The sequence below is a fragment of the Leuciscus leuciscus genome (genome assembly GCF_965113295.1).
Source record: "Leuciscus leuciscus genome assembly, chromosome: 25".
Classification (NCBI taxonomy): Eukaryota; Metazoa; Chordata; class Actinopteri; order Cypriniformes; family Leuciscidae; genus Leuciscus; species Leuciscus leuciscus.
Window position 1 is genome coordinate 25,979,969 of NC_138724.1, and position 20,961 is coordinate 26,000,929.

The window sequence follows — 20,961 nt, forward strand, 5'->3', positions numbered from 1 at the left end:
GGTCCTCCTTCCGCACATTTGTAAACACATCAAACTTGACCTTTTCAACGTAATTGCGTATTACGTGACGTCACGAACGCGCATCACAGAACAGAGCAAGGCGAACATTTGTGCTTATAAAACGTCAACTTTTTATTTTATTTTTGAAATGACCGATCGTTTCGCTAGATAAGACCCTTATTCATCGTCTGGTATCGTTTAAAGCCCTTTGAAGCGGCAATGAAACTGTCATTTGGACCTTGAACCGTTTGGGTCCCAATGGAATCCATAATATGTGGAAAAATCCTGGAATGTTTTCATCAAAAACCTTAATTTCTTTTCGACTGAAGAAAGAAAGACATGGACATCTTGGATGACATGGGGGTGAGTAAATTATCAGCAAAAGTTTTTTCAAAAGTGAACTTCTCCTTTAAGACATAACCGACTGTGATTACGAGGAAATTTGTGTCATATTTTTGTGTGTATTTGTCCAAGTGGAAAAAGACACGGAAATTCAATTACTAGAGAGAGAGAGAGAGAGAGAGAGAGAGAGAGAGAGAGAGAGAGAGAGAGAGAGAGAGAGAGAGAGAGAGAGAGAGAGAGAGAGAGAGAGAGAGAGAGAGAGCAATATACTGCAAGTATTGGGGAAAAAAAATGCTCTTTTTATTAGAGCATCTCCATATTACCATAGCGAAATGCTAATGCTAACATCAATTGTGAGCCTACCATGTGATATTTCCATGACAAAACATTTGCTCACTAGCCTCCAAATTGGTCACTTAAAAGGTAGCATTTCACTTATCAGGCAGTTACCCATGTAGCTCACTATAGGGTTTGAAACTAAACTACCTAAATAACTAAATTATTAAAAAGTATAAATGATCTTTGCAGGAACTAAATTTGCAAATTGCTTTTCTCGCTAAATGCACCTGCTTCTTCTGCTGGTCACGCTACACCTCTTTAATTACTCACACCAAAGCCTAATTAGCAGTATTCGTGCAACCAGAGGCGAACACAACCTCCATTAGAGCAAAATCAAAGCTCAAACACTTTGCTAGACGTGGGGGTTCGTCGCTATGTTGAGCCGCTAGCGTCACGCAGAGTTTGCGCTACAACTTTGTCTGGATGTAATCAGTTTTAGCTGAAGTTTTAGCTCAAAGCTCCGATGAAATATAAGATCTAATTAAGAAGTGAGCCGAACTGCTGATGCAGGACAAGTTATAACCTTTCATATCCTGATGAATATGGATTTCGGGGCACGGAGGAGGCCAGCGTTGGATCAGCAAACGTACGGAGAAGTCTTTATAAATATCAGCCGTGACCAGCGCACACGACCTCAGAGCGAGAACCCCCCGGTCCAAGGCTCAATGAAGAGAATGAAGTGCGAGAGACAGTAGAATTTAATAAATGCGAGTGATTTAGTGCACATTCAACATGTGCGCGCCATTCTGTTGCCTATGGAAACCACCTGAGAGCGCTGACACATTTGAGCCTCATGTATTTGATAACCATCTGCTCTGATATTCTAGAAGAGTTTGTGTATGAAATATCAGGAGAGAAATATCCCTTAGCATTCCAACTGATATATAATAATACAAAATAATATAATAACATATTTAATTAATTCTATTAAATTATACTATGACATTAATATTACAATAATAAATACTGTATATATATATATTCATACAATATATATATATATATATATATATATATATATATATATATATATATATAAAATCAAGCAATTTTTTATATAAAAAAATAGCCTATATAATATTCTATAAAATAATAGTAATAAAGATCATAAAATGTATAATTATTATTATTATTTCACATTATTATGCAAATGTAATAGAACTAATATAATTTAATACATTTTGATTATATATACAGTATATATATATATATATATATATATATATATTCTTCTGTATAATAATAATAAATATAATATAATCAATTATACATTTTATTATAACATTAATATAATTTAACACACATACATATACATGAATCTGTCTCTCTCTATATATATACAGTATATATATATATATATATATATATATATATATATATATATATAAATACACACACACACATATACATGCATATATATATATATATATATATATATATATATATTCTCTATACATTTATAAATACATCTACAATCGAAAATAAATTATACATTTTAGAATCACACACACAGACAGACACACACACACAGACACACACACACACACACACACACACATATCTATATTAGTATTTCATATGATGTAAATTAAATATTATATATAATTTGACACATATATACACATATACACTATAGATTTTACATATTTTATTCACACACAAGACGCTTTTCAAAACCACAATAATAACAATATTAATCATAATATTAATAATATATTTTATTATTTTATTATAAACCAGTAACTCCCTGACTCTTATAAGTATAATAAATATTGCTATGAATCTAAATGTTTATCAGGTATTACAATGAGATTTTTCTGTGCATCAAACTGATCTTTTCAGCACAAACCCACACAGAAGAGTAAACTAAACCGTATCTGAGTCGAGCACAATGTCCTGACAAAACAAGCCTAAACTGGCACGTCCTGCTGCAAAGTTTCCAATTATGGGGATGAAAAATGGCTGGAGCTGATTGTGCCGTGATCGATCGTAAGCTGTAAATCTTCTGACCTACATACAGTAATGTAATGGGGTTAACAGATCCACTTTCCCCCAACTACACTAGATTCAATGCTCAACCATCTCTCGAACCGTGATTGCTTGGGTATAATAAAAAATATATATATATACACAAAGATTAAACCTAATTTTTGCTGCAATATAAAAATGTCAAGGTATTAAGCCTTGTTTTTTCTTGTGCTGAGTCTAAATCTAACAACATTGAATGAGGTTTATACTTGAAACAAGAATCAGGAATGTTGCCTAAAGGGCGAGAAAAGTACATTTAATTCAAAATATATTTTCAAAAAATTGCTTTTACACCAACAAACAAACAAATAAAACGGTCTGATGTGAAAGAGCCCTCAGGGAATAAAAGCGTGAAGTATACAGATTTGAGACTTGATGGACGAGCGAGCGACGACACGTTCAGTTGACGCACATGTCTCCAGAGACGGCAAACACCGCACAAACTGAAAACACAGAGGGTGAAGGCAAACAATTCTAGCGTTATTATTTATTTATTGTTAATTCAACCCTGCCAAACCAGATAAGCATGTTTCTCTGTGATCCCGACGCTCGGCGGGCTTATCTCATTAACATTTGAGTTACGCTTAAACCCTCTCCAGAATTAAACTTCTAAAAACACCTGTTTCTGAACCTGTGAAAAACACATTCAAGTGTTTCAAGTTTTCAGGGCAACCGAGACCCCCATGTCTCTCTCTCTCTCTCTCTCTCTCTCTCTCTCTCCTGCAATGGATCCCGCAATAAATACAGCACAGTTCTCTCCTGCTGCGTTTCCTCAAAGATAAAACATGTGTTTATACCATCTCTGAATGTCATTATAAAGCCTGCGATGCAATGGCAAATGCCGAGGGATTCTGCACAAAGTTGTGGAAGTTCTCTCAAAGATTCTCCATTTTCCTCCGTGCTTGGAGAAACCGTGGCATCGGGGACCGGGATCATCTCCTGAGAAACCACTGTAGTCGCGCTGCCATTCAAAATGCATGCGTGCCGAAGCGAACGCATGGCACGCAGGGCTTGATTTATAGAAGTTTAACTGCGGTTTTAGCATATGGAAATCAGAAAGCTTCACATAAATGCGCAGGGCTCCCTCAGGAACGCACCAGTTTTTCCTGTTTGCTTTTCTCTAAAGATTCCTGGCTCCGACCCAGATAAACTGGATATCTTGTTCACCCCCCACGACTGGCAGCCTGGGACAGAGAACGCTGGGAATGGGTGCCAGTGGTGAACAACAAAACAGAACGAGAGAAGATTGAAATAACTGAAATTTGATTACTTTTTGGAGAAGCAACAAGCAGTGTTAGGGGGTAACGCATTACAAGTAACGCAAGTTATGTAATCAGATTACTTTTTTCAAGTTTACTTAAAATATATAAGTTCTGTGAACTTAAAAGAAAAAGAAAAAGAAAGTGCCAAATACTCATAAAAGGTCATTTGACTGAACTAATTAGTTTAATTTAAGTTTATCCTACACTGTAAAAAATCTCTAACCTCCCCAACTCAATATTTTCTAGTGACTGGTCACATGTAAATTTTTCAATTGGCCCAAGTGAAATTCTGTAAATTAAATTTTATAATTTACAGAATTTCACTTGGGCCAATTGAAAAATGTATATGTGACCAGTCACTAGAAAATATTGAGTTGGGGAGGTTAGAGATTTTTTACAGTATAGGATAAATATTGGGGGAGGTTAGAATTTTTTTTACAGTGTACTCAAACCAATTAATTATTTTGAGCGTTAGGGTTTACAGTGTACTAATAAACAGCCAATATATGCATGCTTAACAAGCAACTAGTTAATAGTGAGAATTGGACCCTAAACTAAAGTGTTCCCTAATTGTATATTACAGCCATTGAAAAGGTTGCCTACAACACTGTAAAAAATGTCTAACCTCTCCAAGTCAAAATTTTCTAGTGACTGGTCACATCTAAATTTTTAAATTGGCCCAAGTGCAATTCTTGTTGCAATAGTCTGTTAACATTGGCTCAATGAGAAATAATACGTCAGACTAATTGAAAAATTTAGATGTGACCAGTCACTAGAAATTTTTGACTTGGGGATGTAATTTTTACAGTGAATTCAAGCGCATTTCCAAACACTAGTAAAGCCAAATTTACAACAACCCAAAAGTAAAACACTGCGATTCTTATAGACATCCACTGTAAAAGTAATGAAGTTGCTCAATAACATAACGCGCTAATGTTGAAAGTTAAGTTAAAAGTAAAATATCGTCTCTCTGACAAACACTGTACTCGATCCAAACACTGCACAACATGAAGAAAGGGTCTTCCCCCAGCACTTGATTGAAATAAACAGTGATTACAGTGAAAATGGACGTGCGTTCAGAAGCACAACACTCGTGCGGTCCACGTGAATGGGCTAGAGAAAAGCAAGCAGTCGGCTTAGTGAAATTTTGTCTCAAAGATGCTTATGAAGCGTTCTGAAGGAGGCTGACAGCGGCAGATTTTAAATCCTCATCTCACAGTGAGTGAAAAGGCTACATCTGGTTTATTCCTGCACGTAAAACGCTGGCGAATGAGGAGGATGGGGGTAATCTCTACAAAACTGAGTAACACTCATTAAACCAGGAGAATGAGTTAGGAAGGAGAGTCTGCGGAGGAGCGGGAGGCTGATCTTTCTGAACCGTGCGTGTTGCGGGAAGCTCTTTATCTGGGAAAAATGACCGCAGAAACCGTGCCGCCCATCTACGCGAAAGTTTGAAACGCACGCTGTGTTTGTGAGTTCAGCGGGAGTTTTTAATGTGGGGTTCAGAGACAAACAGAAGGACACGCATGAGCTTTGATCATCTCACAGCTCCAAAATACACAAACACTAAACTAAGAGTCGCATCCCATGGAGAGCGCAATGTATTAAAACAAAACTGTGGCCAAAAATGAGAGTATCTGCGTGCTTCGTTCATTTTGAGTATACCTACGGGGAACACTGGAACTGGGTCAAATGCAAATGCAATAAACTAAACCAAAAAAAAAAACTTGGATTAAAAGAAAGAACTTCTTACAAATATACCACGCAAATAAATAATTCTCAAAAATAGAATGCAAGTCAACATGAAACAACCCATTTTACTCGCCTATTGTCACGCATTTTAAGTAACACGGGAATGTCAATAATTATTCAATGAAAAATTATTTCTAGTGACATCAAAAAGGAAAGTCAAAGCTTACAACGACAAACTTCTTTGGAATAACGCACACTGATTAATTATTACCAATAGATCAGAATAAATATTAAGAATTATAAAATAAAATAAAAAAATATATAGCTTAAAATAAGATAACATTTTGCTTAAATTTGCATGATGTTTATATTGTAATTATATATTCATTGAGAAAAAAAAATATAGCAAATGTTAAAAATGTTTAATTTTTTTAGTAAAAAATTTAGTAATTTTAGTAAAAGTTGCATGTTTTGAGTAATTGTTAAAATTGCTAAAAATGAAAGAATTAGGAATTAAAAAATAATGTTTTTGTTGATATATATATATATATATATATATATATATATATATATATATATATATATATATATATATATAATTTTGTATATCTCAAGTGTGATAATGTTTATTTGTATTTCTGAGCAAATATTGCATAAAATGAGAGATTGAAAATACTACTAACATTGGAAAAAAGTAAACATTGCTTTAACCTTTTGCTGACATTCGAAAAGAAAGTAAACGGTCAATTTTTATTTCATGTTGACTAAAAAGAAAGCATCACATGAGTCTTTGTACCGTTCAATCATTCTCCTAATCATCATTAATGTCTTCATTCCCTCTATCATGTGATTGTCATCCCCTCACATTGGCCTTTTCTTAATGCATTATTACACATGCTTTTGGTAATCATAGTTTTATCAAGGTTAGGCATTAAAATACAAACAGAAAGGCTCCTGTCCAATCACGCGCTGCGGAGGAGTGGAGCTCATGCACTTCCTGTCGTTCTGCCGCCCACTAATCTGCTGTCATGTGTGCGACTGCAAAACACGTTACGCTGAATAAATCCACATTATTTCACCAGCGGATTTAGATTTGGAAAGATGCAGTGTTGCGCTTTAATATCTTAACCTCTCTTTAATATCTCAATTTGTTCTCCGAGACGCCAGTGAGAAAACAGAGAGCAAACGAGAGCTGCTTTATTTCCTGATGTGCAAATGTTGAATGAGTTCATTCAGTGAAGTATTCGTCTCACTGATTCATTAAAACGACCAGCTCAAAAGAGTCATGTGATTCGGACTGTACTAGCACGGTTGAGGAGAGAACTGTAAAATAACTTTAACGCACAGCCTTGACTGGCTTATTTCTTTTTAAAATGACCACAACTGCACTATGATAACAAACTCCATGTGTAATGATTAATCACATTTATTATTAACAAGATTTGTAGATGTCAAGTGTTTTAAAACGCAAACTCATTGTTTACTAGCCCAGGTCCAAAGAGCTCACGCTCAGGTATATATACAGCTATTCCAGGCTGTTCATTTCATTTATGCAAAAGTCAGAGTTTTCCAAAAACAAATATGCAAATAAAGCTGCGTTTCCAAACCACATATTTAAGAGAACAAATTGGTGCAAAATAGATTTTTTATTTTTTTTTGGAGATTCAATGTGAAAGTATTACAATCTAAAAATATTATAAATTAAAAATTACAAACGTTGACGCTAGGTGCGATTAATAAAGATTAATTACAGAAAAATGTTAGAGAATTAGTTAATTTTTGATTGACAGCACTAATACACTTATATAGTATACACAGTATATATATATATATTTTTTTTTTTGAGTACAATATATATATTAAATTTGCTATTTTAAATTTTCGCAAGTATGTATATATATATATATATATATATATATATATATATATATATATATATATATATATATATATATATATATACACACACACACACACACGCAAAAATTTTAAATAACAAATTTAATATATATATTGTACTCAATTAAAAAAAAAATATATATATATATATATATTTTTTTTTTTTTTTTTTATTATTATTATATAGATTTTTTTAAATAGAGTACTTTAATCGAGGAATCGTGACAGCACTAATATACTGTATAAACAGTTCTGTTAAATTTTTATATTACACAATATTACTTGTTTACTGAGGTTTTACCCCACACATACCCGTGCCTCAATATGTGTATGCACATTTTTTAAATGTATTAAGTTGTTTTGTTTTTTTTCCACGCATTTTTTATGCAACATCTTAAAATCTAATAAAAATTTAAATCAAATGAAATATGAGTGGAAAGAATGGAAACCCATCTTCACGTTATTCTGTATTTTTTTCAGTACAGTTTAAAAGTCTGTACAAAGCCCTGGTTTAGAGTTTCCTAAGATTTTATTTATTTTGAGAGATATGCACTTTAAAAATCAAGCCAATCCAACAAGAAATCACTTGAAAGTGACCGAAATGTTTAGAAGAACCTCTCTGTGAGGGTCTCTGACCCATAAACAGCAAAACTCTAAAGTCTCCATAAAACGATTCAGTGCCTCTGCTACTGTATCTGTTCCACTATCCATGATAAAACCAGCACTTTTCCACCTGAGTGATCCGATCTCAGCCTGGTGGAAGAAGCTCTCGCCACCATCCTGCACACCTCCACAGCTTCAGCACATTCAGATTCAGCTGGAGCTCCATCACCCCGCTAACATCTGAACTCCCTGTTTTCTGCGCGCGTGTGTTTCTGACAGCGCAGACGACAGCTCTGCTTCAACAGGGAGCTGAACTCATCCTTTGGAGAGAAGAGCGTGAGTCTCTGGAGGAGCGGAGCGTCACTTTCCTGTCAGAGACGCCTGTGGGCCGCCGTCGTGGAGGCGTAGCGAGAGATAACGCAAGACAAGCAACTTACAGCGGCCCTCGGAGCCTGCAGCGCACAAACACGAGATGAGAAGCTGTGCTGAGGGCTCTATCCAGAACCACATCACTTCCTGTGTGCACTCGCGAAGGCCACAAAACATGTGTCCAGCCTGGTGCATGCTGGGAGCAATTCTGTTTTTTTCCCACTTATACTGTCAGACAAGGGTTCAATTATAATCAGTTAATACATGAGCATTTACACCCCTTCAGAATCAAGAGGCTTTTTTTCTTTGACAGCGAATGTTTCATTTAACAGAATTTAATTAACTCATTTAATGTACTGAACATCATAGCAATGTAATATCTATCTATCTATCTATCTATCTATCTATCTATCTATCTATCTATCTATCTATCTATCTATCTATCTATCTATCTATCTATCTATCTATCTATCTATCTATCTATCTATCTGTCTGTATCTATCTGTCTGTATCTATCTATCTATCTATCTATCTGTATCTATCTGTCTGTATCTATCTATCTATCTGTATCTATCTATCTGTATCTATCTATCTATCTATCTATCTATCTATCTATCTATCTGTATCTATCTATCTATCTATCTATCTATCTATCTATCTGTATCTATCTATATCTATCTATCTATCTATCTATCTATCTGTATCTATCTATCTATCTATCTATCTATCTATCTGTATCTATCTGTCTGTATCTATCTATCTATCTGTATCTATCTATCTGTATCTATCTATCTGTATCTATCTATCTGTATCTATCTATCTATCTATCTATCTGTATCTATCTGTCTGTATCTATCTATCTATCTATCTATCTGTATCTATCTGTCTGTATCTATCTATCTATCTGTATCTATCTATCTGTATCTATCTATCTGTATCTATCTATCTATCTATCTATCTATCTGTATCTATCTATCTGTATCTATCTATCTGTATCTATCTATCTATCTATCTATCTATCTGTATCTATCTGTCTGTCTATCTATCTATCTATCTGTATCTATCTATCTGTATCTATCTATCTGTATCTATCTATCTATCTATCTATCTGTATCTATCTATCTGTATCTATCTATCTATCTATCTATCTATCTATCTATCTGTATCTATCTATCTATCTATCTATCTATCTATCTATCTGTATCTATCTATCTGTATCTATCTATCTGTATCTATCTATCTATCTATCTATCTATCTATCTATCTATCTATCTATCTATCTGTATCTATCTGTCTGTATCTATCTATCTATCTATCTGTATCTATCTATCTGTATCTATCTATCTGTATCTATCTATCTATCTATCTATCTATCTGTATCTATCTATATCTCTATCTATCTATATATCTATACACACACATATACATATATGAGATTATTATTAATACATTATTTCATAATTAAATTAAAAACATTTATACCATGCTTTTATTTTATTTAAAATGTTGTTGCATTTAAATAATTTGTTTTCCGTTTACTATACTTGCTTTTCAATGTTTTTATATATATATATATAATGTGTGTGTGTGTATATGTGTACTAATATATATATATATATATATATATATATATATATATATATATATATATATATATATATATATAACAAATAAAAAAGGTTTTGCTACTGTACCTTTAAGACTTCTATAGTAAATGACCTATGATTAAGTTAAATGTTTCACCTGGAAAATGTAACTTGCCTAACATAATCCATTTTTTATCAATTAGCATGTCGCCCATTCACTTTCCTTTGAATACCAACAGAAAACTAGCCTGGTAATACCAGACTCTGCTACTTCACTTTGCTTCGTATACAGAGTCTGGAAGGGCATAATAGAGAAGTGTTTTCTCTCGCGCGGGGGGGCACTTGTCTGAAGTTTAAAATCATTGGTTACCCGTAAGCCAATCACATAACGTTTGGTTATGGCGTGTGTTATGCGCATGCTCAGCCGCATCTAACTTCCACTGTAAACGCATGTATGATGCAAAAACTAAACCATCGAGCGAAATACCGGAGTGAACATGGCTGTGAACGACTTTTGGAGATTATGTGAAGTAAATCTACGCATCCACGGTACAATCAGCGTCTACGTCACGGCTCTCAGCCCGCCCTCTGTTCGTTGATTGGCCCGGCTGTTTTCAGGCCGGTGGAAAACTGAAAGATAGGCTGCTATCTCAGACTGACTACAGGAGCGAAATGAAATTAGCGGAAGTAGGAAGTCTGACGTAGTCAGGCTAACAGAAAACGGCATGTAAAGACCATCATTCAGTAGCACGGCAAACCCTCATAAAAGTGTTATCATCGGATACCACTGTACCAAGATACTTTTTTCAAAAAGTGAATTATAAAGTGACAATCTGATTACCATCACTGTAACATGGCACCACCATGAATATGTTTGTAAAAGAACGCCAACATCCAATCTGATCCAATCTTTCCACAAACAGGATGTTTGTCTGTCAGTTCTTTGGATATGCTGTCACCTATAATGATTCGTTTTCAACCTCTCATTCGGGCGTCTGTGCCTTTTACTGCCCATGTTTAGAAGAACTGTCAAACTCAGAGAATGACAGGACCATCTCTCCAGCTGTCAATCAAACAGAAACCCATTTCCCCCGCCACGGCCTCCTCTGCTATTTCACAACGCTGGAATCATCGCACCAAATTGTTCTGCCAAAACAACTGTTGTTCCAAGCCCTCGCTCCTATATGCACTCCATACATGTGTCATATCTTTCACATTCATCTCCGATTGGGCCTCCTGTCAGACTCTGTCATTTGCAACAGACTGCTTTCCTTTGTGTGTGTTTGTGTGCTTGTGAATTCCTGGTTTGTGCATACACAAGCCTGCAGATGTTGAAAGACTTCCGCACAGTCAGAGATGAGATCTCAAATCACATCAAACAACAGTATGTCTTTCAGTTTCTCGTCTCCAGGTGACTTTATTCAGCAAATGTGACTGGAGAACCACCAAAGTCAACATTAAACGGCATTCACTACCAATTTCACTGATATAATGTGTCATTCAGAGTCATTTTTGTGCTAAATAAAGAGCACAGATGTGCATTAAGAAGGTAAATGGAGTCCATTTTGATTTCATGTTGACTTTAAAGCTTTCTCAGCCATGAAAGGACGAGCGCAAACAGCACAGAGTTGACTAGAGAGCAATATTAATCTCAGAGCAGTGCTGTCTCTATTAAAGTTAATGTACGTTTAACAGTTTCATATTTCGGTCACAGAAACGGCGTCTCTAATGATCCGCGACGCACTACACAAGCAGCTAACAGCGCACAAACATGAAGAGATTGCGAGCGAGAGATGACCAAATGAAAATGAAGCGAGTTTTTCTGCAAAGTCAGAGTGGGAGTTTATCTTAAAGAGACAGTTCACCCAAAAACAACATCATTCTTTCTTTAGTTGAAAACAAAGAATAATCTGAGTAATTTTAAAGGCTTCAAAATTACAATAAAGTAGTTACATAACATAAGTGAAATAAGACTTAATGAACAAATAAATCCTTTATTTTTGATCAATTGATTCAGTTCACAATTCCAATCTGAATGATTCACTCGTGAACTCGATGATTCGTTATCGATTCGTTGACTCGCTTTGCTCAGTGGTCTTTTGATCACACATTTAAAGACTTGTATTTCTCCTTTTGTGTTTCACAGAACAGTCATGCAGGTCGTGGAGTAAATAACGGCAGAATCCGCTCTATTCGGTGAAATAAACTCTCTGTTCCAGATGGCACACATTCACGTCGTGTACACCAACAATCACTGCAATAATTCACCGTATCTACCCTGTCACCAGAAATCTGGCATCAGCAGCATAATGATTTTCTCTTTATCTCGCCATCCATTTGAATCATACTGTCATTCTCTCTTTCACCACCCACAGCTGATGGTTTAATCATGAAAGAGAGAGAGAGAGAGAGAGAGAGAGAGATGGAGCTCTTTATCAGGAGCCCATGTGGATTATGTGAGATCTTTACCTTCGAGTCCCTGGACTTTACATAACGGCTGACATTGTTTGCACAGAAGGGAAGACATCAACGGGATTATCACTAATTCAAGATGCTGAAAATCACCAATAACCCTGACTAGAGTTGGGGTGAAGCGAAAATGACGCTGATGAGTTGCGAGTTTGAATCAAATGTGATGGGGGAGAAATAATGAGCAGCACAAATACAATAGAAGTAAAAAAATAAAATAAACAGGCAAGACATATTTCTGTTGCATTGCTCACAACAACAAACATACAACACGGCCAGTGTAGTCCGATTCACGAGTGAACGACTCTTATGAGCCAGATCTTTTTAATGAATCAAGTCACAGACAAACTCACAAGTCTAAAGTGATTCTCTGAATCAGTTTGAGAGGTTATTAAATACACATCTGACTCACACACATCTATCTATCTATCTATCTATCTATCTATCTATCTATCTATCTATCTATCTATCTATCTATCTATCTATCTATCTATCTATCTATCTATCTATCTATCTATCTATCTATCTATCTATCTATCTGTTTATATCTATCTATCTATCTATCTATCTATCTCTCTGTTTATATCTATCTATCTATCTATCTATCTATCTCTCTGTTTATATCTATCTATCTATCTATCTATCTATCTCTCTGTTTATATCTATCTGTCTATCTGTCTATCTGTCTGTCTATCTGTCTATCTATCTATCTATCTATCTATCTATCTATCTATCTATCTATCTATCTGTTTATATCTATCTATCTATCTATCTATCTCTCTGTTTATATCTATCTATCTATCTATCTATCTCTCTGTTTATATCTATCTATCTCTCTGTTTATATCTATCTGTCTATCTGTCTGTCTGTCTGTCTATCTGTCTATCTATCTATCTATCTATCTATCTATCTATCTATCTATCTATCTATCTATCTATCTATCTATCTATCTATCTATCTATCTATCTATCTATCTATCTATCTATCTATCTATCTATCTATCCATCCATCCATCCATCCATCCATCCATCCATCCATCCATCCATCCATCCATCCATCCATCCATCCATCCATCCATCCATCCATCCATCCATCCATCTGTGTATACATATATACTTCGTTTATGAAAAAAGTATAATGAAATAAATAAATAAAATAATAAATACATGCAAATTGTGCGCGCACACACTGTATAAATATATATTTATATAGTGTGTGTGCACATTTTTTATTATTTTTATACATATTTTCACTGTATAAACATTTATGTATGCATGTATTTATTTTTACACATTTTTTTATCTAATCATTTGATTATTCATGTGTTAATGTATATATCTCTCCTTGAGGGTCCTGGAGCGAGAGACCTCTGCTCTCCTCAGCATCTGTGTTCAGTCTCACGGCTGAGAGCAGCAGATGTGTGTCGGCGGGAGGAGATGCTCGGATACTGCTTAAACACAGACACATGAGACGCTCCGTCTCGCAGAATCATTGAGCAGACGTCACACACATCTGCCCATCACGACGCAAACACACGCGTCTCGACACCACTAAACTAAATGAAAGTGTCTCTCCACTTGTTTGGCCAACAAGACTCCGCACCAGCCAAATAAACAGTCAGAAGGAGAGTTTGGAGGGTTTCAAGGCTTCTGGGTGAATAATTCACAACCCTTCAGGGTCACAGAGGAAATAAACTGATGTTCATTCAGCTAGAGCACTTATGAGGTCACATGATCACTGCATACATCGACTGACACGAGTCTCCAAGCGACTTCTGTTCTGTCACTTGCCAGATGTCATGCAGGAGAACTTTGTCATTAATATCAGTTTTTATTTGCAGGTTTTTAACCTATGCAGTGCCACTTTTGAAAGTTTTTTTCATCAAGACGTCTTATGCAAAATACTTCTTGAATGTATTCAGTGTTTTTCCTAATTTAGAATAAGGTATTTTCACCAAATATCCTGTGTTGGAATTGATTTGTTAATAATGTGATGTGATAAAATATGTATTTTGCTTAATGTTTTTCATAATTTGTTTTACTTCTTTTGGGACAGTGAGAAATAAACAATTGCTTCTACGATTTCAAATATTTAATTGGACCAACAACACGGTTTGGTGAACTACATTTTCCATTAGCTCAACATATTATTTCTGACTGTTGCCACAATTGATCAAATTCAATTAACAGAAATTCAATTGAAAAATATAGATGTGGCCAGTCACTAGAACATTTTGAGTTGGAGAAGTCTGAAATCATGTTGTTTGAATATGTCAATGCATACTGAACCGTTTCGAATTTTAATATGACGCTGTCCGACCAGGTTCGGTGCACTACACTGCAACAAAAAATGATTTTTAATTTTTTTTAGTTGCAAGTAAAACAAAGTTTAATCTTGTAAAACATACTCCACAGTGATCCACTATCAATAACTATCAAATTAATACTGTTTCAAAATAAATCCTATACCATTTTCTTCAATGTACACGCATCAAATATAAGTCACATATCTGCTACACCCTGTAAAAACAAATGTGTGTCATTTACACGTCCTCTGAGAACTCATTCACACACACACACACACACACACACACACACACACACACACACACACACACACACACACACACACACACACACACACACACACACACACACACACACACACACACACACACACACACACACACACACACACACACACACACACACAGTCTTCATGCCTGGAGTCGGTGATCATACACACACAGATGTGTCGTGCGAGTGAATCTGAAGTGGGTTGTCATCTCTTCCAGATGGCCGACTCAAAACCCTTCATATGACGGACCGGGAAAACAGCACAGAGTCTGTGAACCGCTTAGCAACAGGGTAAATCCTTGACATTTTTAAAAAGCTTTAGCTGAAGAAGAGAGAAATAAAGTGAGAGAGAGAGAGACCGTCACAGTCTAATTCTGCACAATGCTTGCTGCAAAAGACACACGTCCCTTTCAGCCCAGATTCGGGGATAAAACCAGCGTCCTCCACTGAAGCAGCTAAATTATTTTTAGTATTAAGAAGGGAAAGAGGAGAGAGAGAGAGAGAGAGAGAGAGAGAGAGAGAGAGAGATTGCGTAGTGGGCCGCAGATTCTGCCGCGGTTACGGATTACCGCTTGCTTGTAAATCCCATCAGAATGGATTGAGAGAAAATGAGAGAAAGAGAGAGAGTAAATAAGAGAGTTCCAACCTATCCGCTCACAAATCTGTGTTGCTTCAGTTTGTGTGAGTCTCGCTCTCCTGCAGAGGATCAAACTTTGACTTTCAGAGGACAATATTACACTCTCAAAAATAAAGGTTCTTTATTGGCAAGAACCTTTAACATCCATGGAACCTTTCCATTCCACAAATGGTTCTTTATAGTGGAAAAAGGTTCCGATTTTTTAAAATGTTCTTCCCACTAAGACAAAAAACTTTCTTTTAAGAACTGTTCACTGAAAGGTTCTTTTATTGCATCGCTGTGAGAGAAAAAAAGCCCTTTTGAAAGCTTTATTTTTGAGTTTACATTGAGATCATTACATATTGAGATCTGGCCAGCATGAACGGATCTAAAAGCTGGTGTCCCATTTAAAATAGCACTGGTTCCTGTTCCCCAACCCCCATTCCTGCCGCCTCTGATCAGAAAGCCAGGCTGAAAGGAGTTAGTTCTCATCTTCTACTCCAGCGCTGGTCATCTGTGATTTCTGCACCTCCTCAGAATAATCCACAGACCTACGGCTCTCAACAAAGTCACTATCAAAAGCCCTCATTCAAAGAGACTTTCCTCTAACCAGATCTGGAGGAGCCTGGGCTTCAGACACACACACACACACACACACACACACACACACACACACACACACACACACACACACACACACACACACACACACACACACGCACACACTCGCCGTCTGATGCAAACGACACACCAAAACACCAAGAGCTCATGAGCTTCAAGCTGACTGGCTGGCTTCATGTGATTTCAGGGAGGATTATAAAGCACTGGGCAGCTCCAGTGAGCACTTCTCAATAACAATCTTTAAATCTATAGAGCTAAAGCAAAATAAATAAATACAAATATATATATATTTTAAATCAAGCTGTCCTTAAAAACCAACATGCAGTGTGACTAGTGCAGTCTGATTCATGAGAAAGTGACTCTGAGTGGTTTCGTTAAAGAATCATTCTAAAGATTCACAATTCAAAATGTCCTATATAGTTATTATAGTTATTATATATAATTATTATAATTTCACACAAATATAATTGACCATTTACACATAATTAAAACATGTCCTTCTTGATGTTCTCATACAGTGTGACCGGTGTAGTCTGATTCACAAGCAAATGACTCTTATGAGTCATTTCTTTTAACTAATTGTTTAAAATATTCACAATTCAAAATGTCCCAAATGTCTCAAATAAAAAAACATGAATTTTAAATATACATATCATAGAACCTAAAATATATATAATATAAATATATAACTATAATGTCTTTCTAGTTACTTTCAAAAACATACAATGTGGCCAGTGTAGTTTGGTTCACAAGAAAATTGCTTTTATGAGTCATTTCTTTTAATGAATCGTTCAAAAGACTCACAGACTCAGAAATTGCTGAAATGTAGGCCTGTTTAATATACAGTGTACACATTTCATCTATACTGTATTGGCTTATTATTTGAGACATTTAGTAGCATGCAAAATAGATTTTCACAAGCAAATCTGTTCATTTGGCTCATGTTCTGTGACTCAAGTACTGGTACTTGTTGCATGTCAGTCTATTGTGGAATCATCAATTTCAGACGTACCTGCTCCTGAACAACACATAAGAAAGCAAACCGCTGCCTCATCCTGAGTAAGTGGCCCGAATAAGCTACAAAAGTGGACCTGAGATGAGCTACCTGTTCCCCCAGTCACAAACTCAATCAGCGGTAATCAAACGTTCTCTAAGGATTTTACACAGCAGAAACATTTCCAATAAAGCTCCGCCGTCTCTGACAGGCAGCCATTTCCTCTAGTTCGAGTCAGAATCTTAAAGCGACATCGCAGTTTTATGAGGTGTGAAAATCGGACTATATTTGATCACACACTGAGGCCCAGAAGGACTCTCAGTGTCTCACTCGTCTCTGTATGGGACGAGACAGCAGCATGACAGAACCTACTGAAGCTTTACTTGCTTCATTTTACCAGCTCATTAAAGGTTTGTCAGTCCCGTGAACCAGAAACCAATCGCTCTACAGCAAACTGAAGTGTCTCACCATGATGACTTCATTCAGATACGTAGGACTGTGATTCATGCGCAAGATTCAGTTATCAAACTCATGAAGATCATATCAATTAATCTCCTAGCTTGTTAGAGTAAGTTCTTAAAGTTCAGTCTACCTGAGAATGCATCTTTAAGTGAGCCTGATTTGATTCGAACAAAACTTGTTTATTGCTAATCAATGAGGCATCCAGATATTCCTGTCATCTGTTCATTAACCTGCGCAAAGAAGATCAGTGAAAAGAAGGAAAACATTTGTTCAAACACTCACAGCTGTCTGTTCCTCCAAAATTAGTCAATTTATACAACATGTTCCAGTTAGAAGATTCATGAACTCAAAACGAGTTTTATAGCCTGATGCTGAAATCATCCATCAATCATCCATCCATCCAACCATCATCCAATCATCCATTCATCAATCATCCATCCATCCATCCATCAATCATCCATCCATCCATCCATCCATCCATCCATCCATCCATCCATCCATCCATCCATCCATCCATCCATCCATCCATCCATCCATCATCCATCCATCCATCCATCCAATCATCCATCCATCATCCATCCATCAATCATCCATTCATCAATCATCAATCATCCATCCATCCATCCATCATCCATCCATCCATCAATCATCCATCCATCCAACATCATCCAATCATCCATTCATCAATCATCCATCCATCCATCCATCCATCCAATCATCCATCCATCATCCATCCATCAATCATCCATCCATCCATCCAACATCATCCAATCATCCATTCATCAATCATCAATCATCAATCATCCATCCATCCATCATCCAATCATCCATTCATCAATCATCCATCCATCCATCCATCATCCATCCAATCATCCATTCATCAATCATCCATCCATCAATCATCCATCCATCCATCATCCATCCATCAATCATCCATCCATCCATCCATTCATCAATCATCCATCCAACATCATCCAATCATCCATTCATCAATCATCAATCATCTATCCATCATCCATCCATCAATCATCCATCCATCAATCATCCATCCATCCAACCAACATCCAATCATCCATCCATCAATCATCCATCCAACATCATCCAATCATCAATCATCCATCCATCCATTCATCCAACATCATCCAATCATCCATCCATCTGTTCATCCATCCATCCATTCATCATCCATCCATCCATCCATCCATCCATCCATCCATCTGTTCATCCATCCATCATCCATCCATCCATTCATCATCCATCCATCCATCCATCTGTTTATCCATCTGTTCATCCATTCATCATCCATCCATCATCCATCCATCTGTTCATCCATCCATTCATCAATCCATCCACCCATCCATCCATCATCCATCAATCCATCAATCATCCATTCATCAATCCATCATCCATCCATCTGTTCATCCATCTGTTCATCCATCCATAAATCAATCAATCAATCATCCATTCATCATCCATCCATCCATTCATCTATCCATTTATTAATCCATTCATCATTTATTCATCCATCAATCGCTTTTTAAACTTTTCTCCAAGTGTTCAAACAAACCTTTCGTCAAGCCAACAACATTAATAGTTTGTCTCAACTAGCTTTCAAATTGCACTTCTGCATCCTGTTTGCTGGTTCAAATTCAGGAATTCAACTATAATTTATAAGGTATTCACAGTGGAATCACATGCGTCTGTGGCACCAACTGAGTTAAATGCCGAACATAAATTGTTAATAGTGTTAGGGATTTGAACAATAACAATGAGCAACAGGGATATTGTTGCTTGGCTCAGCAAGAACCGCTATAAACAGACCGAAAGCACACACAAGTACAGGAGGTTGAGAACATCCTATGTATATTTAAAACTTCACATGAAGATGCTAAAAGCATGTTAATGCTAAATCTCAATGGGTCTGAACTTGAGCAGGGTGAGGCGAGAGAAAAACAAGAAGAGAGCAGAAGATGAGAGGGAAGGAGAAACAAGGACACGATGAATGAGAGGAGAGGACTAGAATCACATTGAACTATAAGAAGAAAAAGAATCAATCGCTGATACCTGCACTGACCAAACATATTGATGACTGACAAGATTAGCAGGGATCAAGCTAACCGTGTGTGTGTGTGTGTGTGTGTGTGTGTGTGTGTGTATACTCTACTACACATTCAATCAGACGCCGCGTCCTGAAGGCCAGCTGAAGAACTGCAGACCTGAAAGCCTCCAGCACACAGATAATCATTTACCTTTTTTAAAACAAACGCTGCTAATTAAGTGTCTGTCCTCTTTAGTTGAACGCTTGGCTAAGTGAATACGCTGCAAAGGACAGTGGTTTGAAGTGAGTCAGACCACCTCTTGTTCAAATTACTGCACACGCCGGTAATCAACAAAAAAAAAAAGAAAAAAAAGTGTCCTCAGCTGCACTTTCAGCACCTGACGCCGGTGGAAAGATCCTTTAAAACTCAAGTTTACCAAGCTACTTATTATCTGAAGCGATCGTCAATTGACATTTGCAACCCATTTAACTTACATTAACAGATGTGTGACTTGATTTTATCCACCTGGAATCGATTGGGTAGTGAAAATAGTGTTTTTAAAATGTTTCTAAATACATACACTTATAACAATAAAAAACATGGGCAACAAAAGGTTTCGTCTGTAGTTTCGCTGAAGAGACGACCACTGGTTCACGTCTTAAAAGCCTCCTTAAAAGATTTACAGGCTGCAAATTCACTCCGATGAGGAACACTCACTTTTCACCATCAAATCAATTCCTGATCAAGTTCTGTCCTACATATTGGATCTGCACATCACATTGCATTGTAGGAATACAAATACATTACAAATACATGAACCCAGAGCTCACTGCATACAAAACGAGAATCCCACCTCCAGACTAACAAGCCATCGCCTGAAGACACTGAGTTTCCTGACAGAAACTCTCACTGAGAGAATAACTCCAGACAGCCGACAGGTGCGTCACCTTGAGACCCTGAATACAGAGTGTACGGGAGCAAACAGACAGATTTCTCGCGAGTGTTTTGTCGGAGCTGTGTTCGTTCTTCTCGCTCAAGGATGCTGGACTGTACCTGGGAAAACA

General features: G+C 36.4%; 1 protein-coding gene across 2 annotated transcripts in view; it reads right to left on the minus strand.

Annotated features, from left to right (window-relative positions):
* plxnb2b (plexin b2b) overlaps nt 1-20,961 on the minus strand; it is a 172,321-nt gene that overhangs the window by 69,655 nt on the left and 81,705 nt on the right. The gene's annotated exons all lie outside the window — the stretch shown is intronic.